This window comes from Cololabis saira, unplaced genomic scaffold (assembly GCF_033807715.1).
Source record: "Cololabis saira isolate AMF1-May2022 unplaced genomic scaffold, fColSai1.1 scf028, whole genome shotgun sequence".
Classification (NCBI taxonomy): Eukaryota; Metazoa; Chordata; class Actinopteri; order Beloniformes; family Belonidae; genus Cololabis; species Cololabis saira.
In genome coordinates this window covers 417501-435000 of record NW_026906192.1, presented here as the reverse complement: position 1 = coordinate 435000, position 17500 = coordinate 417501, and the positions used below count along the sequence as shown (strand labels likewise).

General features: G+C 45.3%; 19 non-coding genes across 19 annotated transcripts; all 19 read left to right on the top strand.

Moving 5' to 3' along the window:
- The first annotated feature begins 3630 nt into the window (after positions 1-3630).
- LOC133427558 (5S ribosomal RNA) lies at positions 3631-3749 on the top strand. Its single transcript, XR_009772765.1, has one exon. It is a non-coding gene; the product is annotated as a 5S ribosomal RNA (ribosomal RNA).
- A 199-nt stretch (positions 3750-3948) lies between these two features.
- Positions 3949-4067, top strand: LOC133427828 (5S ribosomal RNA). Its single transcript, XR_009773022.1, has one exon. It is a non-coding gene; the product is annotated as a 5S ribosomal RNA (ribosomal RNA).
- Positions 4068-4265: 198 nt separating this feature from the next.
- LOC133427479 (5S ribosomal RNA) lies at positions 4266-4384 on the top strand. Its single transcript, XR_009772690.1, has one exon. It is a non-coding gene; the product is annotated as a 5S ribosomal RNA (ribosomal RNA).
- Positions 4385-4583: 199 nt separating this feature from the next.
- LOC133427809 (5S ribosomal RNA) lies at positions 4584-4702 on the top strand. Its single transcript, XR_009773004.1, has one exon. It is a non-coding gene; the product is annotated as a 5S ribosomal RNA (ribosomal RNA).
- Positions 4703-4901: 199 nt separating this feature from the next.
- On the top strand, positions 4902-5020 carry LOC133427660 (5S ribosomal RNA). The gene has a single exon (XR_009772862.1). It is a non-coding gene; the product is annotated as a 5S ribosomal RNA (ribosomal RNA).
- A 199-nt stretch (positions 5021-5219) lies between these two features.
- LOC133427547 (5S ribosomal RNA) lies at positions 5220-5338 on the top strand. Its single transcript, XR_009772754.1, has one exon. It is a non-coding gene; the product is annotated as a 5S ribosomal RNA (ribosomal RNA).
- A 199-nt stretch (positions 5339-5537) lies between these two features.
- On the top strand, positions 5538-5656 carry LOC133427642 (5S ribosomal RNA). The gene has a single exon (XR_009772845.1). It is a non-coding gene; the product is annotated as a 5S ribosomal RNA (ribosomal RNA).
- Positions 5657-11871: 6215 nt separating this feature from the next.
- On the top strand, positions 11872-11990 carry LOC133427478 (5S ribosomal RNA). Its single transcript, XR_009772689.1, has one exon. It is a non-coding gene; the product is annotated as a 5S ribosomal RNA (ribosomal RNA).
- A 217-nt stretch (positions 11991-12207) lies between these two features.
- On the top strand, positions 12208-12326 carry LOC133427784 (5S ribosomal RNA). The gene has a single exon (XR_009772979.1). It is a non-coding gene; the product is annotated as a 5S ribosomal RNA (ribosomal RNA).
- A 215-nt stretch (positions 12327-12541) lies between these two features.
- LOC133427535 (5S ribosomal RNA) lies at positions 12542-12660 on the top strand. The gene has a single exon (XR_009772743.1). It is a non-coding gene; the product is annotated as a 5S ribosomal RNA (ribosomal RNA).
- A 199-nt stretch (positions 12661-12859) lies between these two features.
- LOC133427524 (5S ribosomal RNA) lies at positions 12860-12978 on the top strand. The gene has a single exon (XR_009772732.1). It is a non-coding gene; the product is annotated as a 5S ribosomal RNA (ribosomal RNA).
- Positions 12979-13177: 199 nt separating this feature from the next.
- Positions 13178-13296, top strand: LOC133427857 (5S ribosomal RNA). The gene has a single exon (XR_009773051.1). It is a non-coding gene; the product is annotated as a 5S ribosomal RNA (ribosomal RNA).
- Positions 13297-15366: 2070 nt separating this feature from the next.
- Positions 15367-15485, top strand: LOC133427710 (5S ribosomal RNA). Its single transcript, XR_009772908.1, has one exon. It is a non-coding gene; the product is annotated as a 5S ribosomal RNA (ribosomal RNA).
- Positions 15486-15702: 217 nt separating this feature from the next.
- Positions 15703-15821, top strand: LOC133427825 (5S ribosomal RNA). The gene has a single exon (XR_009773019.1). It is a non-coding gene; the product is annotated as a 5S ribosomal RNA (ribosomal RNA).
- Positions 15822-16020: 199 nt separating this feature from the next.
- On the top strand, positions 16021-16139 carry LOC133427695 (5S ribosomal RNA). The gene has a single exon (XR_009772894.1). It is a non-coding gene; the product is annotated as a 5S ribosomal RNA (ribosomal RNA).
- A 223-nt stretch (positions 16140-16362) lies between these two features.
- LOC133427606 (5S ribosomal RNA) lies at positions 16363-16481 on the top strand. The gene has a single exon (XR_009772811.1). It is a non-coding gene; the product is annotated as a 5S ribosomal RNA (ribosomal RNA).
- Positions 16482-16697: 216 nt separating this feature from the next.
- Positions 16698-16816, top strand: LOC133427778 (5S ribosomal RNA). The gene has a single exon (XR_009772973.1). It is a non-coding gene; the product is annotated as a 5S ribosomal RNA (ribosomal RNA).
- Positions 16817-17033: 217 nt separating this feature from the next.
- On the top strand, positions 17034-17152 carry LOC133427559 (5S ribosomal RNA). Its single transcript, XR_009772766.1, has one exon. It is a non-coding gene; the product is annotated as a 5S ribosomal RNA (ribosomal RNA).
- A 199-nt stretch (positions 17153-17351) lies between these two features.
- LOC133427639 (5S ribosomal RNA) lies at positions 17352-17470 on the top strand. The gene has a single exon (XR_009772842.1). It is a non-coding gene; the product is annotated as a 5S ribosomal RNA (ribosomal RNA).
- Positions 17471-17500: the final 30 nt, after the last annotated feature.

Sequence of the window (17500 nt, the reverse complement as noted above, 5' to 3'; positions counted from 1 at the left end):
TAAAAGAAGGATAGTTCTGAATAAAAATAAGAATAAGTATAAGAATAAAGTATAAGTATAACCTATATACAATTTTAACAGACAAATTATACAAAAAATACAAAAAATTATACAAAAGGAAGTACAAAAGTGAGAGGTGCAGCAGAGTGAGGCAGACATGATTATTAAAGAGGGTGCTGGATGATTTTTATTGCACGTGTTTGGTTACTCTGAGACTTATTATTTGTGGGAGTTCATCAGAGCAACCGCTTGCGGGAAGAAACTGTCTTTGTGTCTGGAGGTTTTGGCGTACAGTGCTCTGTAGCGCCGTCCAGAGGGGAGGAGTTGGAACAGGCGGTGTCCCGGGTGTGAGGGGTCTGCAGAGATTCGACCTGCCCGTTTCCTGGTCCTGGACCGGTACAGGTCCTGGATAGATGGGAGGTTAGTCCCAACTATCCTCTCTGCAGTCCTGATGGTCCGTTGCAGTCTGTGCCTGTCCAGTTTGGTGGCTGATCCAAACCAGACAGTGATGGAGGAGCAGAGAACAGACTGTATGATGGCAGAGTAGAACGTGATCAGCAGCTGCTGTGGCAGGTTGAACTTCCTGAGCTGCCGCAGGAAGTACAACCTCTGCTGCGCCTTCTTCCTGATGGAGTTGATGTGGGTGGACCACTTCAGGTCCCGGGAGATGGTGGACCCAAGGAACTTGAAGGAGTCTGTGGAGGAGACGGTGCTGTTGAGGATGGTGAGGGGGAGGAGTGGCAGTGGGTTTTTCCTGAAGTCCACTGTCAACTCCACAGTCTTGAGCGGGTTCAGTTCCAGGTGGTTCCGACCGCACCAGTGGACCAGCTGATCCACCTCCCGTCTGTACGCGGACTCGTCACCTTCCCGGATCAGGCCGATGACGGTGGTGTCGTCCGCGTACTTCAGGAGCTTCACAGAAGAGTCCCCTGAGGTGCAGTCGTTAGTGTAGAGGGAGAAGAGCAGTGGTGAGAGGACGCACCCCTGGGGGGCGCCAGTGCTGATGGTACGGGTGCTGGATGTGATGCTCCCCAGCCTCACCTGCTGCCTCCTGTCACTCAGGAAGCTGGTAATCCACTGACAGGTGGGGGCAGGCACGGTGAGCTGGGTGAGCTTCTGGTGGAGGATTGCGGGTGCGATCGTGTTGAACGCAGAGCTGAAGTCCACAAACAGGATCCTTGCATAAGTCCCTGAGGCGTCGAGATGACGCAGGATGTAATGCAGTCCTATGTTGACTGCGTCATCCACCGACCTGTTTGCCCGGTAGGCAAACTGCAGGGGGTCGAGCAGGGAGCCTGTGGTGTCCTTCAGGTGGCTCAACACCAGCCGCTCAAAGGTCTTCATGACCACAGACGTCAGGGCGACGGGTCTGTAGTCATTTAGACCTGTGATGGTGGGTTTCTTGGGGACTGGGATGATGGTGGAGCGTTTGAAGCATGAGGGCACCTCACACAGCTCCAGGGACCGGTTAAAGATCCGTGTGAAGGTGGGAGCCAGCTGCTCGGCGCAGGCTCTCAGGCAGGAAGGGGACACGCCGTCCGGGCCTGGAGCCTTCCTGATCTTCTGCCTTTTGAACAGCCGGCACACGTCTTCCACTGAGATCTTCAGTGCAGGCAGGGTGTTGGGTGGGGGGAGGGGGGTAGACAGAGGTGGGGGGGGTTGCTGAGGTGAGGTGTGAAAAGGTGGGCAGTGGGGGGGGAGGGGGGGGATGGTGGAGGTGGAGCCGCAGGGGGGGAGGAGGGGGATGGTGATGGTGGAGCCGCAGGGGGGGAGGGTGAGGGGGGGGGAGGTGGTGATGATGATGATGATGATGAAGGTGATGATGATGATGAAGATGATGAAGGTGATGATGATGGTGATGATGATGAAGGTGATGATGATGATGAAGATGATGAAGGTGATGATGATGGTGATGATGATGATGGTGATGATGATGAGTCGAACCGGCAGTAAAAGCTGTTAAGCTGGTTGGCGAGTTTGTGGTTGCCTGCAGGGCGTGGAGCTGGTCTTTTGAACCCCGTGATGTTCTGCAGGCCTCTCCACACAGACGAGGGGTCAGGGTTGGCAGAGAGGCGATTCTGCAGCCGTTCGCCGTAGGATCGCTTCGCCTTCCTGATTTCTCTTGTCAGTGTGTTTTTGGCCTGCCTGAACAGGGCTCGGTCGCCGCTCCTGTAGGCCTTCTCCTTGTCTCTGCGTAGTTTTCTGAGGGTCGGAGTGAACCAGGATTTATTGTTATTGTATGTGCAGAACGTCTTGGTCTGCACACACATGTCCTCGCAGAAACTGATATAGGATGTAACAGTATCAGTCAGTTCATGGAGATCTGAGGCCGCAGCTTCAAAGACACTCCAGTCGGTGATCTGAAAACAGTCCTGAAGCTCCAGCTTTGACTCCTCAGTCCACTTTTTAACAGTGTTAACTACAGGCTTCGAGGTCTTTAATTTCTGCCTGTAGGTAGGGATGAGATGGAGCAGACAATGGTCAGAGTGACCAAGAGCTGCGCGGGGAACAGAGCGGTATGCATTTTTTATGACGGTGTAACAATGGTCCAGAGTCCGCGTGTCCCTGGTGGGACACGTGACGTGTTGTCTGAATTTCGGGAGTTCGTGAGTGAGGTTTGCTTTGTTAAAGTCCCCCAAAACAATAAAAAATGAGTTCGGGAGTTTTTTCTCCAGGTCTGTTATCTGATCGGCGAGACACTGAGTGGCTTCAGCCACACACGCGTCGGGTGGAATGTAAACGCCGACCAGAACAAAGGATGAAAACTCCCGCGGTGAATAAAATGGTTTGCAGTTCACAAAAAGTGTCTCTAAGTGAGGACTGCAAGAAACTTTTAGCACTGTGGCATCTGTGCACCAGCCTTCGTTTATATAGAGGCAGACCCCGCCGCCTTTTCGTTTCCCTGATGATTCCTTGCAGCGATCCGCTCGGATGAGCTGGAATCCCGGCAGCCGTACTGCGCTGTCCGGGACGAGATCACTGAGCCAGGTTTCCGTGAAGCAAAAGGCGGCAGATCTGCTAAAATCCCGGTTCCTTGTGATGAGCATAAGAAGCTCATCTATTTTGTTAGTAAGGGATCGGACGTTTCCCAGGTGAATGGAGGGGAGCGCGGTTCGGAATCCCCTCTCTCTCAGACGCACGAGGGCTCCGGCGCGCTTCCCCCGCTTGCGTCTCCTGTAGAGCCGGTAAACAGCGGCTGCTGCTCCGATCAGAATCTCCTTAAAGCTGTCCGGATCAGAGAAAATTGGGCAAGATGTGCCGGTAGAGGACTTCCTAATATTAAATAGCTCTTCTCTGCTGAAGGTGACCCGTGAGGGGCAGCAGAAAACAGGAAAAATAAACAAAAAGCAGAAGAAAAACAGAGAGCGAAAAACCGTGGCGGCCATAGGCGGCGCCATCTTGCATGAGAAGCATTTTCAACCAGCAGAGAGCGCTCTCGCTTAATCTACCCACACATATTTCAACGTGGTAACAGCGACAGCTCACGTCCAAAAGTGTTTTTCACATGGTTAAGGCACTTTAACTCCAACAAATAAGCGCTTCTAAATTATTATCACCAACAAATCAATGACTTGTATTATATGACTTATCTTCAACTCCATATAAGAAGTATTTCAAGCTGCAGCTTCAGCTTACGGCCATACCAGCCTGGATGCGCCCGATCTCGTCTGATCTCGGAAGCTAAGCAGGGTCGGGCCTGGTTAGTACTTGGATGGGAGACCGCCTGGGAATACCAGGTGCTGTAAGCTTTTTCAACCAGCAGAGAGCGCTCTCGCTTAATCTACCCACACATATTTCAACGTGGTAAGAGCGACAGCTCACGTCCAAAAGTGTTTTGCACATGGTTAAGGCACTTTAACTCCAACAAATAAAACCAACAAATCAATGACTTATATTCTATGACTTATCTTCAACTCCATATAAGAGGTATTTCAAGCTGCAGCTTCTGCTTACGGCCATACCAGCCTGGATGCGCCCGATCTCGTCTGATCTCGGAAGCTAAGCAGGGTCGGGCCTGGTTAGTACTTGGATGGGGGACAGCCTGGGAATACCAGGTGCTGTAAACTTTTTCAACCAGCAGAGAGCGCTCTCGCTTAATCTACCCACACATATTTCAACGTGGTAACAGCGACAGCTCACGTCCAAAAGTGTTTTTCACATGGTTAAGGCACTTTAACTCCAACAAATAAAACCAACAAATCAATGACTTATATTCTATGATTATCTTCAACTCCATATAAGAGGTATTTCAAGCTGCAGTTTCAGCTTACGGCCATACCAGCCTGGATGCGCCCGATCTCGTCTGATCTCGGAAGCTAAGCAGGGTCGGGCCTGGTTAGTACTTGGATGGGAGACCGCCTGGGAATACCAGGTGCTGTAAGCATTTTCAACCAGCAGAGAGCGCTCTCGCTTAATCTACCCACACATATTTCAACGTGGTAACAGCGACAGCTCACGTCCTAAAGTGTTTTGCACATGGTTAAGGCACTTTAACTCCAACAAATAAAACCAACAAATCAATGACTTATATTCTATGACTTATCTTCAACTCCATATAAGAGGTATTTCAAGCTGCAGCTTCTGCTTACGGCCATACCAGCCTGGATGCGCCCGATCTCATCTGATCTCGGAAGCTAAGCAGGGTCGGGCCTGGTTAGTACTTGGATGGGGGACCGCCTGGGAATACCAGGTGCTGTAAGCTTTTCCAACCAGCAGAGAGCGCTCTCGCTTAATCTACCCACACATATTTCAACGTGGTAACAGCGACAGCTCATGTCCTAAAGTGTTTTGCACATGGTTAAGGCACTTTAACTCCAACAAATAAAACCAACAAATCAATGACTTATATTCTATGACTTATCTTCAACTCCATATAAGAGGTATTTCAAGCTGCAGCTTCTGCTTACGGCCATACCAGCCTGGATGCGCCCGATCTCGTCTGATCTCGGAAGCTAAGCAGGGTCGGGCCTTGTTAGTACTTGGATGGGAGACCGCCTGGGAATACCAGGTGCTGTAAGCTTTTTCAACCAGCAGAGAGCGCTCACGCTTAATCTACCCACACATATTTCAACGTGATAACAGCGACAGCTCACGTCCTAAAGTGTTTTGCACATGGTTAAGGCACTTTAACTCCAACAAATAAAACCAACAAATCAATTACTTATATTCTATGACTTATCTTCAACTCCATATCAGAGGTATTTCAAGCTGCAGCTTCTGCTTACGGCCATACCAGCCTGGATGCGCCCGATCTCGTCTGATCTCGGAAGCTAAGCAGGGTCGGGCCTGGTTAGTACTTGGATGGGAGACCGCCTGGGAATACCAGGTGCTGTAAGCTTTTTCAACCAGCAGAGAACGGTCTCGCTTAATCTAGCCACACATATTTCAACGTGGTAACAGCGACAGCTCACGTCCTAAAGTGTTTTGCACATGGTTAAGGCACTTTAACTCCAACAAATAAAACCAACAAATCAATGACTTATATTATATGACTTATCTTCAACTCCATATAAGAGGTATTTCAAGCTGCAACTTCAGCTTACGGCCATACCAGCCTGGATGCGCTCGATCTCGTCTGATCTCGGAAGCTAAGCAAGGTAGGGCCTGGTTAGTACTTGGATGGGAGACCGCCTGGGAATACCAGGTGCTGTAAGCTTTTTCAACCAGCAGAGAGCGCTCTCGCTTAATCTACCCACACATATTTCAACGTGGTAACAGCGACAGCTCACGTCCTAAAGTGTTTTGCACATGGTTAAGGCACTTTAACTCCAACAAATAAGCGCTTCTAAATTATTATCACCAACAAATCAATGACTTATATTATATGACTTATCTTCAACTCCATATAAGAGGTATTTCAAGCTGCAGCTTCTGCTAACGGCCATACCAGCCTGGATGCGCTCTGACTTCCTGTTTGTGCAGGAAGTGTGACGTGGCAGTTTGTTTGAGCAAGACACCAGGGAGCACGTGGTGGAGGAAGGAGAAGGAAAGATCAGGCCACAAACCTCCTGAAAAGAGAGTGGAGGAACCACCTCCCCCCCCCCCCAGCAGCTTCGCTGTTTGGGGGGAGTTTGTAACGGACGGACGACATGGCTTTGAACAACGGCAAACGGAATGCAGACAATGAGAAGGTCGACCGAACCTATGAGAAGGATCTGACTATTGAGGTGGAAATAGAGGGGGAGGACAAACTTTCGACAATGGATTTGCTGAGGATAACAAAAGAGAAATGCGGAATAGTAATTGGGTGCAGGTTCAAGACGCCCCGGAAGTACGAACTGACTATGAAAGATGCGGCTGGGAAAGAAAGATTAATGGAGGGTTTGAGAGTCGGAAACAATACGATCACCGCCAGAGAGATAAACAACATCGAGATGGTGGTATCATTCATGTCGTTGCCAGTTTACATCACGGACGGAGAAATTCTGGACAAACTGGCACTTTGGGGTGTGTCTGCCGTCTCCCCTATAAAGAGGAGGGTGTGGCCTGGGACTGACATCGCGGAAGGCACTCGCTTTGTCAGAGTGAGATTCCCCTAGGGAGTATCATCGCTGCCTTACTCCACAAAGTTCGAAACATTACAGGGCATGGATCACTTTAGAGTGATCCATGACAAACAAGTTAAAGTGTGTAGACTGTGCATCCAACCGGGACACATTATGAGGGAGTGTCCGGACTTCCACTGCTATAAATGCCTGAAACAAGGACACTTTGCGAGGGAGTGCGTGGAGGAGTTCCATGCAGAAGTTGATGAGGAGGAGGAGGTGGAAGAGGAGATGAGGGAAGCACTGGCAGGGGACGGAGATGAACGGGAGGAGACCCCGTCACCGGCCGAGAGGGAGCAGGAGAGGGAGAAGCTGCTGGCTGAGGGAGTGGAGACGGAGGATGGGCGTGGCCCCCAGACTGCGGAGCCGGAGGCGGTCGGAAGGCTGGAGGTGAGCCGCAGCGCAGCTGCGCCCCATCAGTCCATGGAGGACGTGGGTATCGGGAGCAGCATGGACGAAGTGATGATGGAGGGAATCGGCTCGTCGGTGGAGGAGAATATTGGGGGGGAGGTGGTTGTGGTTCCACCACCCGATGTCCATGCCACTCGCCCCAGGGACAGATCCCCTCATTCGGCAGGCGCCAGAGTCGGCAGTGATCGCACGGGGGGGGTCCTGACGAGGGGAAGAGGTAGAGCCGGCAGCGGAGTCAGGACCAGAGGGGGTCTTTCCTCTAGTTCTGTACCTGTGAGGGATGAGAACCTGGCAGGAAGTGAACCAGCTGATGACTCCCAGGTATCACTTGAATCTTCTGAGGGGGAGGACACAGATCTCAGTGCGGTATTTATTAACAAATTGAAGAGGAAGGCGAAAGTGAAGAAGGGGTTAAGTGTGAAAAAATAGTGTTTATGGGTTCTTGTCTATATATTTTGCTTGAGTTTTGTTCATTTCTCTTTTTCTTTTTTTCATCATGACGTTAAGTTTTTCTTCTCTAAACGCCAATGGCTTGAGAACAGGAAATAAGTTACAAAGGGTGATCAATTTATGTAGCACAGACATCATATGTCTGCAAGAAACACGATGGGATGAGGAGGTGGTGAAAATGGTAAGGAAATTTTGGCCAGGGCTTCTTTTTTATAGTAACGGAACTACGACTGCAAGGGGGGTGGCAATACTTTTCAAAAGAAATACAGCATCCAATGTGAAACAGTGCCACATGGACACAGAGGGAAGAGTGGTGGGGATCGAATTTTATGTGCAGAAGGTTTTCTTTAAGTTATTTTGTGTTTATGCCCCCAACATAGAGAAGGACAGGAATCTTTTTTTCGATAGTCTTGAGCCTTGCTACACGGGAAACTGTATCATTATAGGGGATATGAATGTCTGGTTAGATAGACTAGATGCATCAAAAAACACTATGTTTGGGACTGATGCATCTAGGAGGAAGCTGCTGATGCTGAATGGGATGTATGATATTATAGATAAATGGAGGTGGGAAAACCCTGATAAGAGGGAGTTCTCCCGACGACAGGTGGTATTGGGTGTATTAAAGCAAAGTAGAATTGATATGTGTCTAGTAGCGAAAAGTATAATGAACTATGTCGGCACACTAACATATAATTTTAATACCATAAGTGACCACGCAAACCTCATGGGGACGATAAAAGTAGGGGAAAGAGGGAGGGGTGGGGGAGTATGGTGCCTTAATAATAGCTTGCTTAGGGATAATAAATATAAACATAGGATACGAGAATATTTAAAAGCCATGTCCGACAATCAAGGCATGTTAGATGATACGGGTCGATGGTGGGAACAAGTTAAAAAAGGAATTAAGGCAATAAGCCTTAAATATGCTAAACACAAGAATGCATATAAAAAGAGAAGGGTAAAATAAATAAAACTATTAATAGATACTGAACTAGAGAGGGCAGATAATGATGCCGGTTGGAAAGTGGACAACTTATTGAAGTTAAAACATACGCTCCATACATATGAAGTAGAAGATTGTGATGGCGCTATTATTCGAAGCAAAGCCAGATACGCTGTGGAGGGGGAAAAAAACACAGCTTTCTTTCTGGGAATGGAAAGACAGAAACAAGAAAAGAATTATATAGATGAACTTGAAAAAGATAATGGTGATCGGGTGAATGACATTACGGAAATCTGCAGTGTGGTTGAAGACTATTACAGATGCCTCTTTACGGAGGAGGAAAATGATGATGAGTGCATGAAAAGAATACTTGACACTGTGTCCGCAAAGCTCTCCAGTGAGCATGCTGATTGCTGCGACAGGGATATAACGACTCAGGAAGTGATGGAAGCTATAATGGGTGGAAAGTCCAATAAGAGCCCCGGCTCCGATGGCCTGACCTACGAGTTCTATAAAGAGTTCATTGATTTTTTAGCCCCCATCTTGGTGACTGTAATACAGAATATTGAAAGAACACAGCAAGTACCTCATTCCATGACACTCAGCATCATCACGATCATATATAAAAATAAAGGTAGCAAACTCAAATTAGAAAACTTCAGACCCATCAGTCTGCTAAACACAGACTACAAAATATTGGCAAAAGTGTTGGGCAGTAGAATCGGGAAAATAATAAATACAATTGTGGCACCGACACAGGCATATGGGATACCGGGTAGGGACATCAGCGACACCATAATAACAGTTAGAGATGTAATTCATCATATGAACACGAACGGAGAAGGAGGGATTGTTTTGGGGGTCGACCTAAATAAAGCTTTTGACCGAGTAAATCACAATTTTCTCCTCAGCACTTTAAAACGGTTTGGGTTTGGAAGTAGAATGATTACGTGGGTTGAATTACTATACAAAAACGCAAAGAGCCAAGTCAAGTGCAATGGGTTCCTAACAAACACTTTTCCATTACAGCGTTCTGTTAGGCAGGGATGTCCCATGTCCTCCCTCCTATATAGTTTATCTGTTGAACCCTTAGCAACGTTCATAAATAGTAACAATAACATTAGGGGGATTGAACTACCGGGAGGAGGGAGGGTTAGCATGTTGCAATACGCAGATGATACAACAATAACAGTTCAGAATGCAGACAGTGTACAAGAGGTAATAAACCATATTGAGATTTATGGCAGAGCGTCTGGGGCGAAAATTAACATAGGGAAATCGGAAATTCTATATGTGGGTAAGGACAATAATAACCGGTGCAAACTCAACTTTAAAATAGCAGAAGACCAGATCAAAGTATTGGGGATTTATCTAGGAGTGAATGAGAAGGCAGCCAGAGATTATACGTGGACAGGGGTAATAAATAGAATAAAAAGAACAATTAATTATTGGAAATTAAGAAGCTTGAAACTAAAAGGCAAGATTATTATAATAAATGCTTTGCTGATGTCAAAACTGATACATTTTATAGCGACTATAGATATGCCGGAGTGGGTGGTGAAAGAGTTAAACTCTATCATTTCTCTTTTTCTTTGGGATGGTAAGGGAGTGAGAATATCTCACCAGACATTAATGGCTGGGTATGAGGAGGGAGGGCTTAAGTTGGTAAATATTGAAATAAAAAAGAAGGCAATTAGGATAAAGACGATTGTTAAATATTTGTATGATAAGGTAGATTATGCGTGGAAACGTTTCTTCAGGCAATATATACATAAGGCTGGGAAGTGCGAAGAATATGGTCTCTTGATGGCTTTAAAAAAACATATGCACGAAGGCATCCCGGAGTTCTATAGGGAGGTGTTCAGTGCCTGGGCTGCATTTTTGCCACAGATAGACTATGACTGCACAGATATAAATATGGTTATCAATAACCCCATCTTCTTAAATAACAAAATGTTAAATCATGATAACACACTCTATAATGCTATCTTTTTTAGAGCTGGGATAAGACAAGTTAAAAACATAATGTATGAGGTAATGCCTGGCCTCCTGTCAGAGCATTCAATTGTGGATATGATCAGACATGCTGATTTTGATGATCATGATATTAAAAGAGGAACTATTATTAATACATATGATAAAATCAAAAGCAGTATGAACATGGAATGGATAGCGAGGATAAATAGTGATGACGAAAAAAGGACGGAGGGGGATTGGCCGGAGCTGTATATAGAAAGAGAGAATTATAGGATCTGCTTGAGTAAACTGAAGGTGAAGATTGTATATGGCATAATGTTGGAAAAAGTCTTAAAGAGGCCTGCCTCGGATACAATGTGGAAGGAGAAATATGTGGGAATGAACATAGATGACATATGGCGTAGTAGAATAAAATATAATAGTATAGAATGTGAAGATAATGATTTTAAAATAAAGCATAATAGGATATTTACCAAGATAATATTGCATCAAATAAATAAAAATTTGAGTAGAATGTGTGATGTGTGTATGAACGGGGAGGAAGATTTCTTTCATTTATTTTTGGATTGTACTTGTTTGGTTCAGTTTTTCGACAGGTTGAAACACACTTTGGTCGAGCATTGGGGAAGTAAATTCATACATAGATTTCATTGGGAACAACTCCTTTTGTTTGGTACAAGTGTTAAAAGCAAAGTTATAAATACCAACCTGCTCAATTTTGTTTTAAGTCACGCTAGACTGGCAATCAGGCTGAGGAGAAACTACTCCCACTTTGAAGGAAAGATGGTGGATGTTTGGGTGATTTTCAAATCAATTTTAAAGAAGGACTTACATCTGGTTTTGAAATATAGTAAAACAGCCTTTGTTGATGCTTTTGTTGACGGAAATAAGTTGGTTGAAGTAACAGAGGGAGACAAGTTGATACTCCACATCTGAAGGGTCTTCATTGGAAGCTATTTTGCGTGTTTCCTTTCTTCTTTGAATCCCTATGTTGAGGGCATCATAATGTGTTTCTATTTCCTTTGGTTTGGGAGTATGTTTTGGTTTTGGGTACGACACTGTGCATGTGACAATTTACTTGGAGATTTGATTGTTGTATGTTTTCGGAAAAGGAAATGTTTTGACTTGATACTGTGACGAAATGGTAGAAGATTTTGACTGTATAACAATGTTTTAAACCACTTTTCTTGTATACATTTTCATAATAAAAGAAAAAAAAAAAAAAAAAGATGCGCCCGATCTCGTCTGATCTCGGAAGCTAAGCAGGGTCGGGCCTGGTTAGTACTTGGATGGGAGACCGCCTGGGAATACCAGGTGCTGTAAGCTTTTTCAACCAGCAGAGAGCGCTCTCGCTTAATCTACCCACACATATTTCAACGTGGTAACAGCGACAGCTCACGCCCTAAAGTGTTTTGCACATGGTTAAGGCACTTTAACTCCAACAAATAAGCGCTTCTAAATTATTATCACCAACAAATCAATGACTTGTATTATATACTTATCTTCAACTCCATATAAGAAGTATTTCAAGCTACAGCTTCAGCTTACGGCCATACCAGCCTGGATGCGCCCGATCTCGTCTGATCTCGGAAGCTAAGCAGGGTCGGGCCTGGTTAGTACTTGGATGGGAGACCGCCTGGGAATACCAGGTGCTGTAAGCATTTTCAACCAGCAGAGAGCGCTCTCCCTTAATCTACCCACACATATTTCAACGTGGTAACAGCGACAGCTCACGCCCTAAAGTGTTTTGCACATGGTTAAGGCACTTTAACTCCAACAAATAAGCGCTTCTAAATTATTATCACCAACAAATCAATGACTTATATTATATGACTTATCTTCAACTCCATATAAGAGGTATTTCAAGCTGCAGCTTCTGCTAACGGCCATACCAGCCTGGATGCGCCCGATCTCGTCTGATCTCGGAAGCTAAGCAGGGTCGGGCCTGGTTAGTACTTGGATGGGAGACGGCCTGGGAATACCAGGTGCTGTAAGCTTTTTCAACCAGCAGAGAGCGCTCTCGCTTAATCTACCCACACATATTTCAACGTGGTAACAGCGACAGCTCACGCCCTAAAGTGTTTTGCACATGGTTAAGGCACTTTAACTCCAACAAATAAGCGCTTCTAAATTATTATCACCAACAAATCAATGACTTGTATTATAAACTTATCTTCAACTCCATATAAGAAGTATTTCAACAGCAGCTTCAGCTTACGGCCATACCAGCCTGGATGCGCCCGATCTCGTCTGATCTCGGAAGCTAAGCAGGGTCGGGCCTGGTTAGTACTTGGATGGGAGACCGCCTGGGAATACCAGGTGCTGTAAGCTTTTTCAACCAGCAGAGAGCGCTCTCGCTTAATCTACCCACACATATTTCAACGTGGTAAGAGCGACAGCTCACGTCCTAAAGTGTTTTGCACATGGTTAAGGCACTTTAACTCCAACAAATAAAACCAACAAATCAATGACTTATATTCTATGACTTATCTTCAACTCCATATCAGAGGTATTTCAAGCTGCAGCTTCTGCTTACGGCCATACCAGCCTGGATGCGCCCGATCTCGTCTGATCTCGGAAGCTAAGCAGGGTCGGGCCTGGTTAGTACTTGGATGGGAGACCGCCTGGGAATACCAGGTGCTGTAAGCTTTTTCAACCAGCAGAGAACGGTCTCGCTTAATCTAGCCACACATATTTCAACGTGGTAACAGCGACAGCTCACGTCCTAAAGTGTTTTGCACATGGTTAAGGCACTTTAACTCCAACAAATAAAACCAACAAATCAATTACTTATATTCTATGACTTATCTTCAACTCCATATAAGAGGTATTTCAAGCTGCAGCTTCTGCTTACGGCCATACCAGCCTGGATGCGCCCGATCTCGTCTGATCTCGGAAGCTAAGCAGGGTCGGACCTCGTTAGTACTTGGATGGTAGACCGCCTGGGAATACCAGGTGCTGTAAGCATTTTCAACCAGCAGAGAACGCTCTCGCTTAACCTTCGTCTGGTGTTAGCTTTCTGTTACCATCTCCGATGTTAACGGGTCGGTTTTGACCCGTGTTTTAAATCATCTCTAAAATACACTAAAAGCAATTATTCATCATCCAATTTGTTTCTCATCTCTTGGTTACATTGTTAGGCTTCCTTATCCATGAAAATATTAAGTTTTAATATTTTTGGTGTGGGAACTCTGGGCCTTTTTTTGTCAGTATAGCCTTTGATTTCAATTTAAAAAACTGGCAAAATGAGCCTCAAGAGAATCATATGAATAAATAAATGGTTATTGTGTTACCTGGCTATTACTGAGGGGTATTAGAACACGTCTCTTAAATACATTTGTTTCATTTATTTTTTCATTTTAATATTATTAACTATAGTAACATCTATGGTGTTATGGGTCAATTTCGACCCATATACATTTACCTCAAGGAAATGGAAAAAAAGTATTTTTTCAACAATAGAACTTTAAAAAAATGTCACAATTGATATTGTGACCCTGCAGGCCAGTATTCAAATCAAGGACCACATGTGTTCCTTGGTTCTTCTCAGGGATGCCACTCGCAGCTTTGCCTGTGTAAATCTGTAGGTTCCAGGCATAGCTGTTTTTGGCATCGCAGGCTGCCCAGATTTTTATGCCGTACTTCCCTGGCTTACTGGGTATGTATTGCTGGAAGGGGCATTTTCCTCGGAAAGGGAGAAAACGTTCATCCACTGTCACCTCTGGCCCTGGGTTGAACATCAGTGGAAGGAGCTTCACCCATTTCTCCCAGACACCCCTGATGGGGGCAAGCTGTTCAGATCTTGCTCTGGTATTCCTGTTGTCTAATCTGAGGACTCGTGATATCATTCGAAAGGTCTGAAGTGACATTGTTGCCCGGAAAATATTTCTGCCTGTCGATGCATCAGTGGACTCATTGTAGCATCTGTACACTCCAGCAAGAAGAAGAACACCAATATAAGCATCCAGGCATTCCTCATCCATGTCTTTCCACATGTCGCCATGGACTTTTTTCCCTTCAAGGTTTGTCATAGCAATTATGACTCTTTTTATTGGCAATGGCCTAAATAGCTCAAAACATGTTTGCTGTGACTCTTGTCACAGCAAACATTGTGATTCCAGGGGTCTTTTTGATAACATTTTCAGCAGCTGCCCTGCCATGTACATCTTGAGGTACTGAGCTCCAAAGTATCTTTCCATTTTTGGACTTGAATTTTTCAGCAGAAGAAGCTTCAGCACCAGTGACCTCCTCGTCAGTCTCACCAGATGTGTCCGTATCTTCTGGATGATACTCCACATCGTCTTCCTCCTCAGAATCCTGCTCCTCTGCATCACTATTCTGCTCAATGTCGTCTCTATCATTTTCACCAAAAATATAGTCCAGAACTTGGCTTACTGTAAATCTTCTTCTCATCTTTGCATGCTGCAAACTGGAGATGTACACTCTGCAAGTGAAATGAGTGAATTGACCCTAAACGTCTGGACATGCCCGACTTTATTTGCTTTTGTTTATGTGCAGGTAAACTGGAAGACAAAAATCCAAAATGAGAATCCACTGAAGCTCACATGACTGGGAGAGGAGCTGGCTGTCTGACAGTGCACTTATGATTTCAGTTTTGGCTCTAATTATTGCTTTATAAGCTTATTTTATAACCGGGTCGAAACCGACCCTAGCACCAAAAAGGTAACAATTTCAACCAGAGCATTTTATAATTTAGTGAAAAACATTTTTTGGATATTATTTTGTTGAAATAGAGGTTCCTGACAAAGTCAAAAAGCCTTGATGCAATAAATGCATTTTTGTGGTAGTTTTATGAATTTAAAACCTAAGAACGGGTCGGTGGCGACCCTAACACCAGACGAAGGTTAATCTACCCACACATATTTCAACGTGGTAACAGCGACAGCTCACGTCCTAAAGTGTTTTGCACATGGTTAAGGCACTTTAACTCCAACAAATAAAACCAAGAAATCAATGACTTATATTCTATGACTTATCTTCAACTCCATATAAGAGGTATTTGAAGCTGCAGCTTCTACTTACGGCCATACCAGCCTGGATGCGCCCGATCTTGTCTGATCTCGGAAGCTAAGCAGGGTCGGGCCTGGTTAGTACTTGGATGGGAGACCGCCTGGGAATACCAGGTGCTGTAAGCCTTTTCAACCAGCAGAGAGCACTCTCGCTTAATCTACCCACACATATTTCAACGTGGTAACAGCGACAGCTCACGTCCTAAAGTGTTTTGCACATGGTTAAGGCACTTTAACTCCAACAAATAAGTGCTTCTAAATTATTATCACCAACAAATCAATGACTTATATTATATGACTTATCTTCAACTCCATATAAGAGGTATTTCAAGCTGCAGCTTCAGCTTACGGCCATACCAGCCTGGATGCGTGCGATCTCGTCTGATCTCGGAAGCTAAGCAGGGTCGGGCCTGGTTCGTACTTGGATGGGAGACCGCCTGGGAATACCAGGTGCTGTAAGCTTTTTCAACCAGCAGAGAGCGCTCTCGCTTAATCTACCCACACATATTTCAACGTGGTAACAGCGACAGCTCACGTCCTAAAGTGTTTTGCACATGGTTAAGGCACTTTAACTCCAACAAATAAAACCAACAAATCAATGACTTATATTCTATGACTTATCTTCAACTCCATATAAGAGGTATTTCAAGCTGCAGCTTCTGCTTACGGCCATACCAGCCTGGATGCGCCTGATCACGTCTGATCTCGGAAGCTAAGCAGGGTTGGGCCTGGTTAGTACTTGGATGGGAGACCGCCTGGGAATAGCAGGTGCTGTAAGCTTTTTCAACCAGCAGAGAACGCTCTCGCTTAATCTACCCACACATATTTCAACGTGGTAACGGCGACAGCTCACGTCCAAAAGTGTTTTTCACATGGTTAAGGCACTTTAACTCCAACAAATAAGCGCTTCTAAATTATTATCACCAACAAATCAATGACTTATATTATATGACTTATCTTCAACTCCATATAAGAGGTATTTCAAGCTGCAGCTTCAGCTTCAGCTTACGGCCATACCAGCCTGGATGCGCCCGATCTCGTCTGATCTCGGAAGCTAAGCAGGGTCGGGCCTGGTTAGTACTTGGATGGGAGATCGTCTGGGAATACCAGGTGCTGTAAGCTTTTTCAACCAGCAGAGAGCGCTCTCGCTTAATCTACCCACACATATTTCAACGTGGTAACAGCGACAGCTCACGTCCTAAAGTGTTTTGCACATGGTTAAGGCACTTTAACTCCAACAAATAAGCGCTTCTAAATTATTATCACCAACAAATCAATGACTTGTATTATATACTTATCTTCAACTCCATATAAGAAGTATTTCAAGCTGCAGCTTCAGCTTACGGCCATACCAGCATGGATGTGCTCGATCTCGTCTGATCTCGGAAGCTAAGCAGGGTCGGGCCTGGTTAGTACTTGGATGGGAGACCGCCTGGGAATACCAGGTGCTGTAAGCTTTTTCAACCAGCAGAGAGCGCTCTCGCTTAATCTACCCACACATATTTCAACGTGGTAACAGCGACAGCTCACGTCCTAAAGTGTTTTGCACATGGTTAAGGCACTTTAACTCCAACAAATAAGCGCTTCTAAATTATTATCACCAACAAATCAATGACTTGTATTATATGACTTATCTTCAACTCCATATAAGAAGTATTTCAAGCTGCAGCTTCAGCTTACGGCCATACCAGCCTGGATGCGCCCGATCTCGTCTGATCTCGGAAGCTAAGCAGGGTCGGGCCTGGTTCGTACTTGGATGGGAGACCGCCTGGGAATACCAGGTGCTGTAAGCTTTTTCAACCAGCAGAGAGCGCTCTCGCTTAATCTACCCAAACATATTTCAACGTGGTAACAGCGACAGCTCACGTCCTAAAGTGTTTTGCACATGGTTAAGGCACTTTAACTCCAACAAATAAAACCAACAAATCAATGACTTATATTCTATGACTTATCTTCAACTCCATATAAGAGGTATTTCAAGCTGCAGCTTCTGCTTACGGCCATACCAGCCTGGATGCGCCTGATCTCGTCTGATCTCGGAAGCTAAGCAGGGTTGGGCCTGGTTAGTACTTGGATGGGAGACCGCCTGGGAATAGCAGGTGCTGTAAGCTTTTTCAACCAGCAGAGAACGCTCTCGCTTA